Genomic DNA, 17,784 nt, shown 5'->3' on the forward strand with positions numbered 1-17,784 from the left:
GGAGACACCGCCGGACCCTGAAGGAAACAGACCGGATAAACAGTTCTCTGCACCCAAATCCCGTGGGAGGGAGAGCTAAACCTTCAGAGAGGCAGACAGGCCTGGGAAACCAGAAGAGACTGCTCCCTGCACACACATCTTGGACGCCAGAGGAAAAAGCCAAAGACCATCTGGAACCCTGGTGCACTGAAGCTCCCGGAAGGGGCGGCACAGGTCTTCCTGGTTGCTGCCGCTGCAGAGAGCCCCTGGACAGCACCCCACGAGCAAACCTGAGCCTCGGGACCACAGGTAAGACCAAATTTTCTGCTGCAAGAAAGCTGCCTGGTGAACTCAAGACACAGGCCCACAGGAACAGCTGAAGACCTGTAGAGAGGAAAAACTACACGCCCGAAAGCAGAACACTCTGTCCCCATAACTGACTGAAAGAGAGGAAAACAGGTATACAGCACTTCTGACACACAGGCTTATAGGACAGTCTAGCCACTGTCAGAAATAGCAGAACAAAGTAACACTAGAGATAATCTGATGGCGAGAGGCAAGCGCAGGAACCCAAGCAACAGAAACCAAGACTACATGCCATCATCGGAGCCCAATTCTCCCACCAAAACAAACATGGAATATCCAAACACACCAGAAAAGCAAGATCTAGTTTCAAAATCATATTTGATCATGATGCTGGAGGACTTCAGGAAAGACCTGAACACACTTAGGGAAGCACAGGAAAACATTAATAAACAAGTAGAAGCCTACAGAGAGGAATCGCAAAAATCCCTGAAAGAATTCCAGGAAAACACAATCAAACAGTTGAAGGAATTAAAAATGGAAATAGAAGCAATCAAGAAAGAACACATGGAAACAACCCTGGATATAGAAAACCAAAAGAAGAGACAAGGAGCTGTAGATACAAGCTTCACCAACAGAATACAAGAGATGGAAGAGAGAATCTCAGGAGCAGAAGATTCCATAGAAATCATTGACTCAACTGTCAAAGATAATGTAAAGCGGAAAAAGCTACTGGTCCAAAACATACAGGAAATCCAGGACTCAATGAGAAGATCAAACCGAAGGATAATAGGTATAGAAGAGAGTGAAGACTCCCAGCTCAAAGGACCAGTAAATATCTTCAACAAAATCATAGAAGAAAACTTCCCTAACCTAAAAAAAGAGATACCCATAGACATACAGGAAGCCTACAGAACTCCAAATAGATTGGACCAGAAAAGAAACACCTCCCGTCACATAATTGTCAAAACACCAAACGCACAAAATAAAGAAAGAATATTAAAAGCAGTAAGGGAAAAAGGTCAAGTAACATATAAAGGCAGACCTATCAGAATCACACCAGACTTCTCGCCAGAAACTATGAAGGCCAGAAGATCCTGGACTGATGTCATACAGACCCTAAGAGAACACAAATGCCAGCCCAGATTACTGTATCCAGCAAAACTCTCAATTAACATTGATGGAGAAACCAAGATATTCCATGACAAAACCAAATTTACACAATATCTTTCTACAAATCCAGCACTACAAAGGATAATAAATGGTAAAGCCCAACATAAGGAGGCAAGCTATACCCTAGAAGAAGCAAGAAACTAATCGTCTTGGCAACAAAACAAAGAGAATGAAAGCACACAAACATAACCTCACATCAAATATGAATATAACGGGAAGCAATAATCACTATTCCTTAATATCTCTCAATATCAATGGCCTCAACTCCCCAATAAAAAGACATAGATTAACAAACTGGATACGCAACGAGGACCCTGCATTCTGCTGCCTACAGGAAACACACCTCAGAGACAAAGACAGACACTACCTCAGAGTGAAAGGCTGGAAAACAACTTTCCAAGCAAATGGTCGGAAGAAGCAAGCTGGAGTAGCCATTCTAATATCAAATAAAATCAATTTCCAACTAAAAGTCATCAAAAAAGATAAGGAAGGACACTTCATATTCATCAAAGGAAAAATCAACCAAGATGAACTCTCAATCCTAAATATCTATGCCCCAAATACAAGGGCACCTACATATGTAAAAGAAACCTTACTAAAGCTCAAAACACACATTGCACCTCACACAATAATAGTGGGAGATTTCAACACCCCACTCTCATCAATGGACAGATCATGGAAACAGAAATTAAACAGTGATGTAGACAGACTAAGAGAAGTCATGAGCCAAATGGACTTAACGGATATTTATAGAACATTCTATCCTAAAACAAAAGGATATACCTTCTTCTCAGCTCCTCATGGTACTTTCTCCAAAATTGACCATATAATTGGTCAAAAAACGGGCCTCAACAGGTACAGAAAGATAGAAATAATCCCATGCGTGCTATCGGACCACCACGGCCTAAAACTGGTCTTCAATAACAATAAGGGAAGAATGCCCACATATACGTGGAAATTGAACAATGCTCTACTCAATGATAACCTGGTCAAGGAAGAAATAAAGAAAGAAATTAAAAACTTTTTAGAATTTAATGAAAATGAAGATACAACATACTCAAACTTATGGGACACAATGAAAGCTGTGCTAAGAGGAAAACTCATAGCGCTGAGTGCCTGCAGAAAGAAACAGGAAAGAGCATATGTCAGCAGCTTGACAGCACACCTAAAAGCTCTAGAACAAAAAGAAGCAAATACACCCAGGAGGAGTAGAAGGCAGGAAATAATCAAACTCAGAGCTGAAATCAACCAAGTAGAAACAAAAAGGACCATAGAAAGAATCAACAGAACCAAAAGTTGGTTCTTTGAGAAAATCAACAAGATAGATAAACCCTTAGCCAGACTAACGAGAGGACACAGAGAGTGTGTCCAAATTAACAAAATCAGAAATGAAAAGGGAGACATAACTACAGATTCGGAGGAAATTCAAAAAATCATCAGATCTTACTATAAAAACCTATATTCAACAAAATTTGAAAATCTTCAGGAAATGGACAATTTCCTAGACAGATACCAGGTATCGAAGTTAAATCAGGAACAGATAAACCAGTTAAACAACCCCATAACTCCTAAGGAAATAGAAGCAGTCATTAAAGGTCTCCCAACCAAAAAGAGCCCAGGTCCAGACGGGTTTAGTGCAGAATTCTATCAAACCTTCATAGAAGACCTCATACCAATATTATCCAAACTATTCTACAAAATTGAAACAGATGGAGCACTACCGAATTCCTTCTACGAAGCCACAATTACTCTTATACCTAAACCACACAAAGACACAACAAAGAAAGAGAACTTCAGACCAATTTCCCTTATGAATATCGACGCAAAAATACTCAATAAAATTCTGGCAAACCGAATTCAAGAGCACATCAAAACAATCATCCACCATGATCAAGTAGGCTTCATCCCAGGCATGCAGGGATGGTTTAATATACGGAAAACCATCAACGTGATCCATTATATAAACAAACTGAAAGAACAGAACCACATGATCATTTCATTAGATGCTGAGAAAGCATTTGACAAAATTCAACACCCCTTCATGATAAAAGTCCTGGAAAGAATAGGAATTCAAGGCCCATACCTAAACATAGTAAAAGCCATATACAGCAAACCAGTTGCTAACATTAAACTAAATGGAGAGAAACTTGAAGCAATCCCACTAAAATCAGGGACTAGACAAGGCTGCCCACTCTCTCCCTACTTATTCAATATAGTTCTTGAAGTTCTAGCCAGAGCAATCAGACAACAAAAGGAGATCAAAGGGATACAGATCGGAAAAGAAGAGGTCAAAATATCACTATTTGCAGATGACATGATAGTATATTTAAGTGATCCCAAAAGTTCCACCAGAGAACTATTAAAGCTGATAAACAACTTCAGCAAAGTGGCTGGGTATAAAATTAACTCAAATAAATCAGTTGCCTTCCTCTATACAAAAGAGAAACAAGCCGAGAAAGAAATTAGGGAAACGACACCCTTCATAATAGACCCAAATAATATAAAGTACCTCGGTGTGACTTTAACCAAGCAAGTAAAAGATCTGTACAATAAGAACTTCAAGACACTGAGGAAAGAAATTGAAGAAGACCTCAGAAGATGGAAAGATCTCCCATGCTCATGGATTGGCAGGATTAATATGGTAAAAATGGCCATTTTACCAAAAGCAATCTACAGATTCAATGCAATCCCCATCAAAATACCAATCCAATTCTTCAAAGAGTTAGACAGAACAATTTGCAAATTCATCTGGAATAACAAAAAACCCAGGATAGCTAAAGCTATCCTCAACAATAAAAGGACTTCAGGGGGAATCACTATCCCTGAACTCAAGCAGTATTACAGAGCAATAGTGATAAAAACTGCATGGTATTGGTACAGAGACAGACAGATAGACCAATGGAATAGAATTGAAGACCCAGAAATGAACCCACACACCTATGGTCACTTGATTTTTGACAAAGGAGCCAAAACCATCCAATGGAAAAAAGATAGTATTTTCAGCAAATGGTGCTGGTTCAACTGGAGGGCAACATGTAGAAGAATGCAGATCGATCCATGCTTATCACCCTGTACAAAGCTTAAGTCCAAGTGGATCAAGGACCTCCACATCAAACCAGACACACTCAAACTAATAGAAGAAAAACTAGGGAAGCATCTGGAACACATGGGCACTGGAAAAAATTTCCTGAACAAAACACCAATGGCTTATGCTCTAAGATCAAGAATCGACAAATGGGATCTCATAAAACTGCAAAGCTTCTGTAAGGCAAAGGACACTGTGGTTAGGACAAAACGGCAACCAACAGATTGGGAAAAGATCTTTACCAATCCTACAACAGATAGAGGCCTTATTTCCAAAATATACAAAGAACTCAAGAAGTTAGACCGCAGGGAAACAAATAACCCTATTAAAAAATGGGGTTCAGAGCTAAACAAAGAATTCACAGCTGAGGAATGCCGAATGGCTGAGAAACACCTAAAGAAATGTTCAACATCTTTAGTCATAAGGGAAATGCAAATCAAAACAACCCTGAGATTTCACCTCACACCAGTGCGATTGGCTAAGATCAAAAACTCAGGTGACAGCAGATGCTGGCGAGGATGTGGAGAAAGAGGAACACTCCTCCATTGTTGGTGGGATTGCAGACTGGTAAAACCATTCTGGAAATCAGTCTGGAGGTTCCTCAGAAAATTGGACATTGAACTGCCTGATGATCCAGCTATACCTCTCTTGGGCATATACCCAAAAGATGCCTCAACATATAAAAGAGACACGTGCTCCACTATGTTCATCGCAGCCTTATTTATAATAGCCAGAAGCTGGAAAGAACCCAGATGCCCTTCAACAGAGGAATGGATACAGAAAATGTGGTACATCTACACAATGGAATATTACTCAGCTATCAAAAACAACGAGTTTATGAAATTCGTAGGCAAATGGTTGGAACTGGAAAATATCATCCTGAGTGAGCTAACCCAATCACAGAAAGACATACATGGTATGCACTCATTGATAAGTGGCTATTAGCCCAAATGCTTGAATTACCCTAGATCCCTAGAACAAACGAAACTCAAGACGGATGATCAAAATGTGAATGCTTCACTCCTTCTTTAAATGAGGAAAAAGAATACCCTTGGCAGGGAAGGGAGAGGCAAAGATTAAAACAGAGACTGAAGGAACACCCATTCAGAGCCTGCCCCACATGTGGCCCATACATATACAGCCACCCAATTAGACAAGATGGATGAAGCAAAGAAGTGCAGACCGACAGGAGCCGGATGTAGATCGCTCCTGAGAGACACAGCCAGAATACAGCAAATATAGAGGCGAATGCCAGCAGCAAACCACTGAACTGAGAATAGGTCCCCTATTGAAGGAATCAGAGAAAGAACTGGAAGAGCTTGAAGGGGCTCGAGACCCCAAAAGTACAACAATGCCAAGCAACCAGAGCTTCCAGGGACTAAGCCACTACCTAAAGACTATACATGGACTGACCCTGGACTCTGACCCCATAGGTAGCAATGAATATCCTAGTAAGAGCACCAGTGGAAGGGGAAGCCCTGGGTCCTGCTAAGACTGAACCCACAGTGAACTAGTCTATGGGGGGAGGGCGGCAATGGGGGGAGGGTTGGGAGGGGAACACCCATAAGGAAGGGGAGGGGGGAGGGGGATGTTTGCCCGGAAACCGGGAAAGGGAATAACACTCGAAATGTATATAAGAAATACTCAAGTTAATAAAAAAAAAAATAGAAAAAAAAAAGATTTTAAGAGAGAAGGAACTTGCTGTTAGACAGTGTCCTCCATATATGATGGGGTAAGCTGCAGCAATAAAATCTCAACAATCTGGTTGCCTAAACAAGACCTGAACAATGACTACACCAGCTGACATCCCAGTGTGAGTGGAGGAAATTGCACAAGGCCCTACAGATGCATGAAGAGCTATAAACAGTTCATGGCTGCTAAGAGAGGGAGAATTAGTCTTCTCCAGGGATGAGGGCCCAAGGATTTGGCTATCTAATACCAAGTGGGCAGATCTAAGCAGGTATACAAAAGAGTACCCTAAAGGGACTCCCCAGGTTAGATGCATGCAATGTGTAAAACAATAATATTAAAGAACAAGAGGCCATGAATCTATGAGGGGGTTGGCAGGGGCAGGGAGAACAGGGAGAGTTACAGGGAGAAAAAGGAGATAGAAATGACATAAACACAGTACAAACATATGAAATCAAGAATCCCTTGAGTGATACACTATTGCTCCAGGACTTTAGCAGAAATGTACAAGAATTGTCTACAAGATTCTCAAAGGATTTGGAGGTAGCAATATCAACATAGCAAAACATCCTGATAAGCCTTTGTTACCTACAAAGAAAGTACTTTAGTTGTTGCAATCTGATGAAAAAACAAACCAAAATGGCATGCCTGGAAGTTGGATTTTATTATGATCTCTGTAAAGGGGCAATGCTGGAAATAGTGGGCAACAATGAAAGCTGCTAATGAAAACTCAGAGGGAATTTGTTTTGAAAGCCAATTGCATTCCTATGCTGCCACATTAATAGAGTGAAGTTTAAGAACAAACTGTTCTCAAATGATTTTACATAACAGTAGATGCCTAGCAAACACATCAGGAAAATGTATTTTTGCCACAATCTTTACGATGTTTTTAAAAAATACATGGAAATTACCTTCTTTAGGCAAAACCCAAAGCGAGGAGGAACAAACAATTGTTACAAAACCTTACTAATAGAAAGTAGTGCATTTAGTCACGGGTACTCATGGTCTACTACAGATTATAGCTGATGCCCTACTGAACCTATGGTTTCCTGGGAGCTAAGGCTCCATGTCACTGTCCAGTGTCAGAAGAAATCATGACTAGACTGAAAAAGTTCAAAATTCAAGACTCTATGTGATTTCTACTGAATCCCTTTTGCTTCAAAGTTGAAACACACACACACACACACACACACACACACACACACACACAAATACACACACAAATACACACAAATTGAGTCATTACAAGTCAGGGACCATCTGTAAGACAAAGAGAACCTTATAGCATTCAACAACATTAATGTAGCTTGAACCTGAGAGTATGTTCAGTTTCATTTTATGTATCTTGGGCCCTGAAGGGAGAAGATGGGGCTGTACAAAGACTGAAAATCAAATGTTGTCAAATTACCTTGAAAATCTTCAAGCCACAGTTAATTTTCAGCATGTAGTGATGGAGCCCCTGCTTTGTACTAGAAACTGATAGAAGCTTGGGATCCTAGAGAAAACAAAACAAAGATTCTTCTCTTGTGGAGTTTCACTTCCTGCAGGGGTGAGCAGCCAATGAGTGACAAATATAATTCAAGTATTTAGTAGAGTTAAAGTTACAAAATGGCCAAAATGAAAAGTAAACTCTGAGCCAGAAAGAATTGGTAAGTTGCATTACAAAGTTGACACTGGAGCAGAAACGTGAAGGATTGAGGGCCTGCACTGAGGCTGTCTGATAGCAGAACAGTGTGTGCAAAGGGACTTCTAGCCAGTGACAAAGCCCTAGGGCAGAAGCATGCCTAGAATGTTTGAGGAATAGCAAGGAGGCCAACTGCCTAGGTAAGTGAGCCAAAAAGAACAAAGAATGAGGCAGAGAGGCGGTAAGACTCAAATAAGACTCAAAACTGCTGACTTCAAGGTCACTATTACAGGTCTATCCACACATGGGAAGCTCGTACCTCCCCTTGCATTCACAAGGTAACTCCATTAACGATTTAAAATTGGAAGATGATATTACCTAGGCATAACTTTAAAAGGAAGACAAGAAAATCGTGAAAACTTAGATCTCCCCTCCAGTCTACCTTTCGGTACATTCTCACAGCATGATTATATTAGGGTTAAGAACCCATGTAGTACAAGGTGTCATTGACTCCTCAAGACTAAAGGCAGAATCAAATCTAACTTTGAAGGCACTCTTATAAGACATAGCTGCAATTTGACTGTTTTCTTCATTAGAACATTTCCCTGGTATTCTGATCACAGCAGGGTTGCACTGGTTTGGCCAAAGGCCATTATAATACTTAGAGCAGAGCAGATATGATGTCAGCTTTAAAATAAATTGGGAGGATTAAAATAGACCAAATGAGAGTTATTTTCTAAGAGTAAAAATGGGTCACTTCTTAAAATTGTGTTCATAAAAGGAGCCACCCAATTTATGCATTTCTGGCCATTTTATCTCTAACTGTTTTCACTTACAGCTCCAGTATTATCATTGCAAAATGAAAGACATTACAGCTTTCTGCAACATCTATCCTGTATAGGAATCCACTTGACTTTTTGCAGGTTGTTCTACAGGAAAACTAAAAATTATTCCCCAAACCTTCTTACATGGGTTTACAGAGAAAGAGAGAGGGATAGATGGATGGATGGAGGGGATAGGAAGGACAAAAGGAAAAGAGAGAGTATGACAGAATATTGGGGTAAGCATCCATCGGCAAAGCTGGTTATTGGAATCATAGAAGTGGAAAAGCTAAAGATAATGTGAAGAATGGTACAAAATTATAAGGCTGAGTTCCAAGTAACAAGGCTGTTAGACCTTGTTTTTGTTTCATGTAAACTATTTTCAGATACTGAAGTATAATCAATACACAGTCAAATGCACATGTATAAAGTATGCACTTTGAGTTATATATGTATCTGAAAAACTAATACTACAAGTCAAATATGGTGGCACATACCTACAATTTCAGTGCTCAGAAGGCTGAACCAGGAAGATTGAGAATTCAAAGTCAGACTTAGCTATATAGCAAGACCTCATCATGCAAAACCAAGGGGTGAGGCTAGAGTACTTGCCTAGCTTGACCAAGACTTTGAGTTCAGTCCCTAACAAGAAGGGATATCAACATGAATTCCCATTTTCCTGTAAATATTTTTCCAACCCTCTGCACACCTAGATTCATAATAGTGATATTTCCTTTAGTTACAGTAGAATACTGTGTTTGATTCCACCACTGTGATAACTTTTCTGAAAAAATTAAATTAAGTGGGTAAAGGATTCTTCTGGCTACTTGTTTCAGAGGTGTCACTGTATGGCCACTTGGCTCTGATGTTTCTGGTTCTAATGAAGACAGACAGGGCATGGTAGAGTAGAGACGCTTTCCTCATGCTGGCAAGGAATCAAGTAACAATGGAAAGGAGCTGAGAACAAATATAGTTTTAAAAGGTACTCCTCCAATAAATTACTTTTTCCAACTAAGCTCCACCTCTTGAAGTTCACACTTCTTCAGTGAATTCATTGATGAAGTTGGAGACCTTATGACATTAATATCCTCTCAAAATCTTCACCTCTCTACAATGCTGCAATAGAGACCAAGCCTAAAACATATGAGCTCCTGTGGGACTCCAGATCCAAACCTTAACTAGTTTGCATTCTATAAAGTGTCATGTAAATAACGTCACAAACACTTTTTGACTACCTTCTGTCAGTCAGCATAGTTATTTTGAGAGGTATCTATGTTGTAACACATATCAATATTTTATTTGTATTTTTAGTAGTATATAACACAATCATTGATTCAATCATATGTTGATTGCTATTTGACAAATACAGTTATCATCAACATTTGCTATAAATCTATGAATGGACTTGCTTTCACTACTCACATAAAAATTTGGAAATAGTACTGCTAATTCATATAAAGATGCACATTTAATTGTTAATTAGGTTGACAAAGTATTTTCCCCCAAACTAATACTTCATATTCCCAAAAGTAGCATGTACATGATCTACATGCTCTGCATCCCAGCCAACACTTATTATAGGCTGAGCTTTGAAGTTTAGCACTTCTAATGTGTAGGTAGTTACATTTCATTGAAGTTCTAACTTTAATTTTAGAAAAGACTAATTATCCTGGGCATTTTTCATGTGTTTGTCTGCCAACAACGAAGCTCCTTTGGCAGAGTGTCTGTTCAAATCTGTTTTCCATATTAGACATTGGCCGTTTATCATTTGTTCACTGTTATATTTATTTTATATATTCTGAATATAACTCCATTTACACAGATATCATTTGTGAATTTTTCCAAAATTATAGATTGCATTTTCAACTAGATTTTTTTTCATTTTTTGACAGTTTCATATATGTATATAATGAATTTTAGGAACTTCACCCTCATTACCTTTTCTTTTTTTTTTAAACATATTTATTAGCATGCTCGACAGTGAACATGTAATCACCTTCTTCATGGAGGGAGAATACACCTGACCATGTTGCGGGAGGAAGAGGATGAGGGCTCCACAAGAACTCCCCATTTACCAAGGAGAGGCTGTTTCCTGCTAGCACTGTCTCTGCTGTACGCTCCAGCCAAACAGCCACAGTTTCCCCAGAATCCCTTTGAGCTGTTACTGCCTCGGGTATGGGAGAATATAAGGTTACCAATAAATGGCACCTGGACAATAGGCCTAACATTATCAAACTTTTTCAAATGATAAGGGGTGGGAGGGACTGCTACCCAAAGAAAGTTCCCCAGTCACAGTAGCATTTAGAGAGATCTTACATCAAAAGCACAAGGACCAATAAAGTATCTACTATCCCTGGCGTAAGTTTCTCCTGGTTCTTCTTGTTGTTAAATGGTGACATTCTGCCTTTCACCTATCTTAGCTATCATTTCAATTAAAAGGGGAAACTAAAAAATGGCAGAAGAGGATGAGGAAATGGTGAAAAACAACCCTGTTCAGACAAAAATAAAAATACAAAATCAGATGTAGTACAATATAATAGAAACTGGCTGAAAACAGTACCTACCAACAGACATATGATACACAAACTCAGGTTGGGAGAAGACAGGAGAGGGCAGAGGCCACGGCCTACACCAGGAGCTGTTCAATAGACTGCTGAATGGACTGGATCTGCTGCTTTAGTTGAGAGCCTTCTTTGATGGTTACAGAACAGGCGATGACCGGCCTGGAGACTCCACGGGCCCGTCCTAAAGCCTGCTTGGAGTGCACAAATACGTAGGGGACATTCTTGTCTTCACACAGCAGAGGGAGGTGCAGGATGATCTCCAAGGGCTCAGCATCTGCTGCCATCACAATGAACTCAGAGACACCTCTGTTGAGGGTTTTGGTGTCTTCATTGGCTCCTTTCCGAAGCTGCTTGTAGTTACTTGACTGCTGAACAAGGTCCTGCAACTTCTTGGTGAGGTGAGCATCTGCGAGGGGATAGGCCTTCGGGTTCACATCAGCCTCCGTCATGGCTGCGGTGCGCAGGCCTCACCGAGAGTTCACAACAGCCCACCTCAGACAGACAGAAGAAGCAGCGGAAACCAATCCAGGAGAGGTGAGAGCAGAAGTCCCCATTACCTTTTCTAACCCCCTTTTCTCTCATTCTCCCACAGAAACTCTTCTTCTTAACAAGCCCCCTCTAGCTTTAACGTGTTTTTGCTTGGGGAACCCACCGAATTTAGTTAGAAAACAGGTGGGAGATTATTTCTGCAGCACAGATAAATTTTAAAATATTAAAAATTTCCAACTTATCAAATATTTCTGTTATAGATCCAACTTTAAGAATATTGACAACTGGGGGTTGTGCCTATTGACTGGAGGTAGTCTCTACAGGTTCTCTCTCCTTTTTGTTGTGTATTTCAGCAAAAGTCATCACTGTTGAGTCCTGGGAGCCTCTTGCTTCCCTGGTATCTGGGACTTTTTAGTGGCTACCCCCAGTTCCCCATCCCCAACTGCTACACATTTATTTCTATTGGATTCCTGACCCTCTGTACTTATCTCCTGTTCCTTCCAATACCTTATCCTGCTGCCTTTTTTTCTCTCCCCCTCTTTTCTCATTCCCAGGTCCTCCCTCTCTTTACCTCCTATGACTATTTTGTTCCCCCTTCTATGTAGGATAGAAGCATCCACACTTTGGTCTTCCTTCTTCTTAAGCTCCATATGGTTTGTGGGCTGAATCATGGGTATTCTGAACTTTTGGGCTAATATCCACTTATTTGTGAGTACATACCACGTGTGTTCTTTTGTGATTGGGTTACCACACTCAGGATGATATTTTCTAGTTCAATCCATTTGCCTACGAATTTCATAAAGTCATTGTTTTTGATAGCTGAGTAATATTCCACTGTGTAGATGTACCACATTTTCTGTATCTATTCCTCTGTTGAAGGGCATCTGGGTTCTTTCCAGCTTCTAGCTATTATAAATAAGGCTGCTATAAACATAGTGGAGCATGTGTCTTTGTTATATGTTGGGGCATCTTTTGGGTATATTCCCAGGAGTGGTATAGCTGGGTCTTCAGGTACAACTATTTCCAATTTTCTGAGGAACCACCAAATTGATTTCCAAAGTGGTTTTATCAGCTTTCAGTTAAGGGATGAGGCCACCCACCCATCTCAAAAACATTAACCCAGTATTGCTCCTGTCTAAAGGATGTACAGGGACAAAGAGTGGAACAGAGAATGAAGGAAAGGCCATCCAGAGACTGCCCCACCTAGGGATTCATCCCACCTGCAGACACCAAATCTAAACACTATTGCTGATGCCAAAAGTGCTGGCTGACAGGAGCCTGGTATGGCTGTTCCCTAAGACGTTCTACCAGCAACTGACCAATACAGATGCAGATACTTACAGCCAACCCTCAGCCTGAACCCAGGGATCTCAATAAAAGGGCTGGAGGAAGGACTGAAGGAGCTGAATGGGACTGCAATGCCATAGTAATAACATTATCAACTAACTGGACTCCCAGAGCTCCCAGGGACTAAACTACCAACCAAAGAGTTGATACATGGAGGAGTCCATGGCTCCAGATACATATGTAGCAGAGGATGCCCTTGTCTGACATCAAAGGGAGGAGAGGCCCTTGGTCCTGTGGAGGTTTGATGTCCCAGATTAGGGAGATGCTAGAAAGGTTAGGTGGGAGTGGATGAGCACCCTCATAGAGGTAAAAGGGAGAGGAGGGAGGATGGGATGGGAGAGCTTGTGGAAGGGTAACTAGGAAGGGGAATATCATTTGAAATGTAAACAAATAAAATGACAAATAAAAAAGAATACTGACCACACCTATGTGGGTTTAATTTTGGACTCCCTTTTATGTTCTGTTCCAATAAATTTCTTTAATGCGAGGATCATGCTGTCTTAAGTACTGTGGCTCTAGAATACCTCTTAAAATTAGCCAAAGTATGGCTTCCAGGTGTGGTTTTTTCCAAACTTCTTTTGGCGATTCTGGATCATTACATTTCCACAGGAAACCTTTTGGTTATTTGTAGCCCAAATCAGTCTCAAACTTGTGGCAGTCATCCACCTTCAGCTTCTCAAGTGCTAGAATGACAGGTAAGCTTGTAATTTTTAAATTAGATTTTTCTAGAAAAATTCCACCTAGGATTCTAACTAGGACTTTATTTAACCTGTAGATAAATCTATCATGAACTGGCATTGTTCTGGTTTGGATATGCAATGTCCTCCATTAAAGCCTTACAAGTTATATTTGGATCATTTCCTGGTGGCACTACTGAAATGGAATTGGACCATGAAAGTGCATCTATTATTACTGGATTGAACTACTGATTAGGTCATAGGTGAATGGAATAGTAGGATATAAGGCCTGCTTGGAGGAAACACTGGAGGCATAACTTTGAAGAGTGCATCTTGTCTCTAGACCCTTCTGCCAACTTCCCCTTCTCTGTTTCCATGTTGTCATGAAGTAAGCTAGTGTGCTCCATTGCATACTCAAGCACTTTGTCACCACAACAAAAATTTATCAACATGGCCATGGAAATAAGATAGAATTTCTATATTTCTGAACATGACATATAGCCTCAGCTATTTGTCCTTAGTTTGTCTCAACAAAATTATGATTATTGATTTTCATTTTAAAAATTATTGATATCCTTTGCTACATTTATGCATTGTATTTTATATAGCTAAATTTTATCTCTAGTGGCTCTTTGCAAGTATACAGAGAAGTTGAGTAGATTTAATCTATATCTATATACTGATCTCATATATTATAATTTTGACACATTCACTTATTAGTGCCACTGATTCACTGATAGAGTGCCACTCTAGAACCTTTCACATAGATTAAAATGTTATCTCCCCAAAGTAATAATTTTGTCTCTTTCTACTCTGGATGCTTTTAATTCTTGGTGTTTTGTAATTGGTTGCACTAACTACAATTTTCAGTACAACAGCAAGTAAAAATGGTGATTACAGAGGTCTTGATTTGTTCTTGATCTCAGTCTTTCTTCATTAAGTATGATTGCCTAGGAGCTTTTCATGGAATCTCTGCGTTCAGTTGATGCCAACTCTTTTTCAATTTTTAAATACAGTAGAATCCTTCTGGCAGTGCGACAGGTTTGATATTCTGACATACTTTCTCACTCCACAAACTAACATGCTGGATAAATTACAGCAAATTTCTTTATAAATGCGAAGCCGACCATGCAAGAAATTCAAGGATGTTAATCCCCAGGAGTGAAAATGATAGTAGCCATATAAATACTGAAAGCAGAGTCCTGAGGTGAATTTCCAATTCTAAAAACCATAGAGAGCCTTGCATTTTAACAACTAACAAGCTCTCTGACTGATCCACCTCGATCTCCTTCAGAAACTCCTAATTTATCCTTTAAATAATAACGTTTAGCAAATCTCTCCTAGTTTATAATACCATCATATTCTTTCACTGGCCTCAGGTTACTATTTCACATACTACTTCTATTACCTCTATGCTGACAAATGTAAATTTATACTTTCCATGGTGTTTTTGCCTAAACTATTTCTCCTATGCTATCTGGATATTGATATGCTGGAGCTCTTTCAAATATTTGTCCAAAATTTATTCCTCTTCACTCTGCATATATCCATATTTCTTATTTGTTCTAGATTATTGGGACCAATGTTTGAAATCATTATGAATATTTTTTAACTTGAGTATTTCTTATTTTTTTTATTAACTTGAGTATTTCTTTTTTTTGGTATTTTTTTTTTATTAACTTGAGTATTTCTTATATACATTTCAAGTGTTATTCCCTTTCCCGGTTTCCGGGCAAAATCCCCCTCCCCCCTCCCCTTCCTTATGGGTGATCCCCTCCCAACCCTCCCCCCATTGCCGCCCTCCCCCCATAGTCTAGTTCACTGGGGGTTCAGTCTTAGCAGGACCCAGGGCTTCCCCTTCCACTGGTGCTCTTACTAGGATATTCATTGCTACCTATGGGGTCAGAGTCCAGGGTCAGTCCATATATAGTCTTTAGGTAGTGGCTTAGTCCCTGGAAGCTCTGGTGGCTTGGCATTGTTGTACTTTTGGGGTCTCGAGCCCCTTCAAGCTCTTCCAGTTCTTTCTCTGATTCCTTCAACGGGGGACCTATTCTCAGCTCAGTGGTTTGCTGCTGGCATTCGCCTCTGTATTTGCTGTATTCTGGCTGTGTCTCTCAGGAGCGATCTACATCCGGCTCCTGTCAGTCTGCACTTCTTTGCTTCATCCATCTTGTCCAATTGGGTGGCTGTATATGTATGGGCCACCTGTGGGGCAGGCTCTGAATGGGTGTTCCTTCAGTCTCTGTTTTAATCTTTGCCTCTCCCTTCCCAGCCAAGGGTATTCTTTTTCCTCATTTAAAGAAGGAGTGAAGCATTCACATTTTGATCATCCGTCTTGAGTTTCGTTTGTTCTAGGGATCTAGGGTAATTCAAGCATTTGGGCTAATAGCCACTTATCAATGAGTGCATACCATGTATGTCTTTCTGTGATTGGGTTAGCCCACTCAGGAGGATATTTTCCAGTTCCAACCATTTGCCTACAAATTTCATAGACTCGTTGTTTTTGATAGCTGAGTAATATTCCATTGTGTAGATGCACCACATTTTCTGTATCCATTCCTCTGTTGAAGGGCATCTGGGTTCTTTCCATTTTCTGGCTATTATAAATAAGGCTGCGATGAACATAGTGGAGCACGGGTCTCTTTTATATGTTGAGGCATCTTTTGGGTATATGCCCAAGAGAGGTATAGCTGGATCCTCAGGCAGTTCAATGTCCAATTTTCTGAGGAACCTCCAGACTGATTTCCAGAATGGTTTTACCAGTCTGCAATCCCACCAACAATGGAGGAGTGTTCCTCTTTCTCCACATCCTCGCCAGCATCTGCTGTCACCTGAGTTTTTGATCTTAGCCATTCTCACTGGTGTGAGGTGAAATCTCAGGGTTGTTTTGATTTGCATTTCCCTTATGACTAAAGATGTTGAACATTTCTTTAGGTGTTTCTCAGCCATTCGGCATTCCTCAGCTGTGAATTCTTTGTTTAGCTCTGAACCCCATTTTTTAATAGGGTTATTTGTTTCCCTGCGGTCTAACTTCTTGAGTTCTTTGTATATTTTGGATATAAGGCCTCTATCTGTTGTAGGATTGGTAAAGATCTTTTCCCAATCTGTTGGTTGCCGTTTTGTCCTAACCACCGTGTCCTTTGCCTTACAGAAGCTTTGCAGTTTTATGAGATCCCATTTGTCGATTCTTGATCTTAGAGCATAAGCCATTGGTGTTTTGTTCAGGAAATTTTTTCCAGTGCCCATGTGTTCCAGATGCTTCCCTAGTTTTTCTTCTATTAGTTTGAGTGTGTCTGGTTTGATGTGGAGGTCCTTGAGCCACTTGGACTTAAGCTTTGTACAGGGTGATAAGCATGGATCGATCTGCATTCTTCTACATGTTGCCCTCCAGTTGAACCAGCACCATTTGCTGAAAATGCTATCTTTTTTCCATTGGATGGTTTTGGCTCCTTTGTCAAAAATCAAGTGACCATAGGTGTGTGGGTTCATTTCTGGGTCTTCAATTCTATTCCATTGGTCTATCTGTCTGTCTCTGTATCAATACCATGCAGTTTTTATCACTATTGCTCTGTAATACTGCTTGAGTTCAGGGATAGTGATTCCCCCTGAAGTCCTTTTATTGTTGAGGATAGCTTTAGCTATCCTGGGTTTTTTGTTATTCCAGATGAATTTGCAAATTGTTCTGTCTAACTCTTTGAAGAATTGGATTGGTATTTTGATGGGGATTGCATTGAATCTGTAGATTGCTTTTGGTAAAATGGCCATTTTTACTATATTAATCCTGCCAATCCATGAGCATGGGAGATCTTTCCATCTTCTGAGGTCTTCTTCAATTTCTTTCCTCAGTGTCTTGAAGTTCTTATTGTACAGATCTTTTACTTGCTTGGTTAAAGTCACACCGAGGTACTTTATATTATTTGGGTCTATTATGAAGGGTGTCGTTTCCCTAATTTCTTTCTCGGCTTGTTTCTCTTTTGTATAGAGGAAGGCAACTGATTTATTTGAGTTAATTTTATACCCAGCCACTTTGCTG

General features: G+C 40.1%; 1 pseudogene; it reads right to left on the reverse strand.

The window, feature by feature from the left end:
* Window positions 1-11,300: 11,300 nt before the first annotated feature.
* Window positions 11,301-11,745, reverse strand: Snu13l1 (small nuclear ribonucleoprotein 13 like 1; annotated as a pseudogene).
* Between the last annotated feature and the right edge of the window lie 6,039 nt (window positions 11,746-17,784).

This window comes from Rattus norvegicus, chromosome X, assembly GCF_021556685.1.
Source record: "Rattus norvegicus strain SHRSP/BbbUtx chromosome X, alternate assembly SHRSP_T2T, whole genome shotgun sequence".
NCBI classification, from domain to species: Eukaryota; Metazoa; Chordata; class Mammalia; order Rodentia; family Muridae; genus Rattus; species Rattus norvegicus.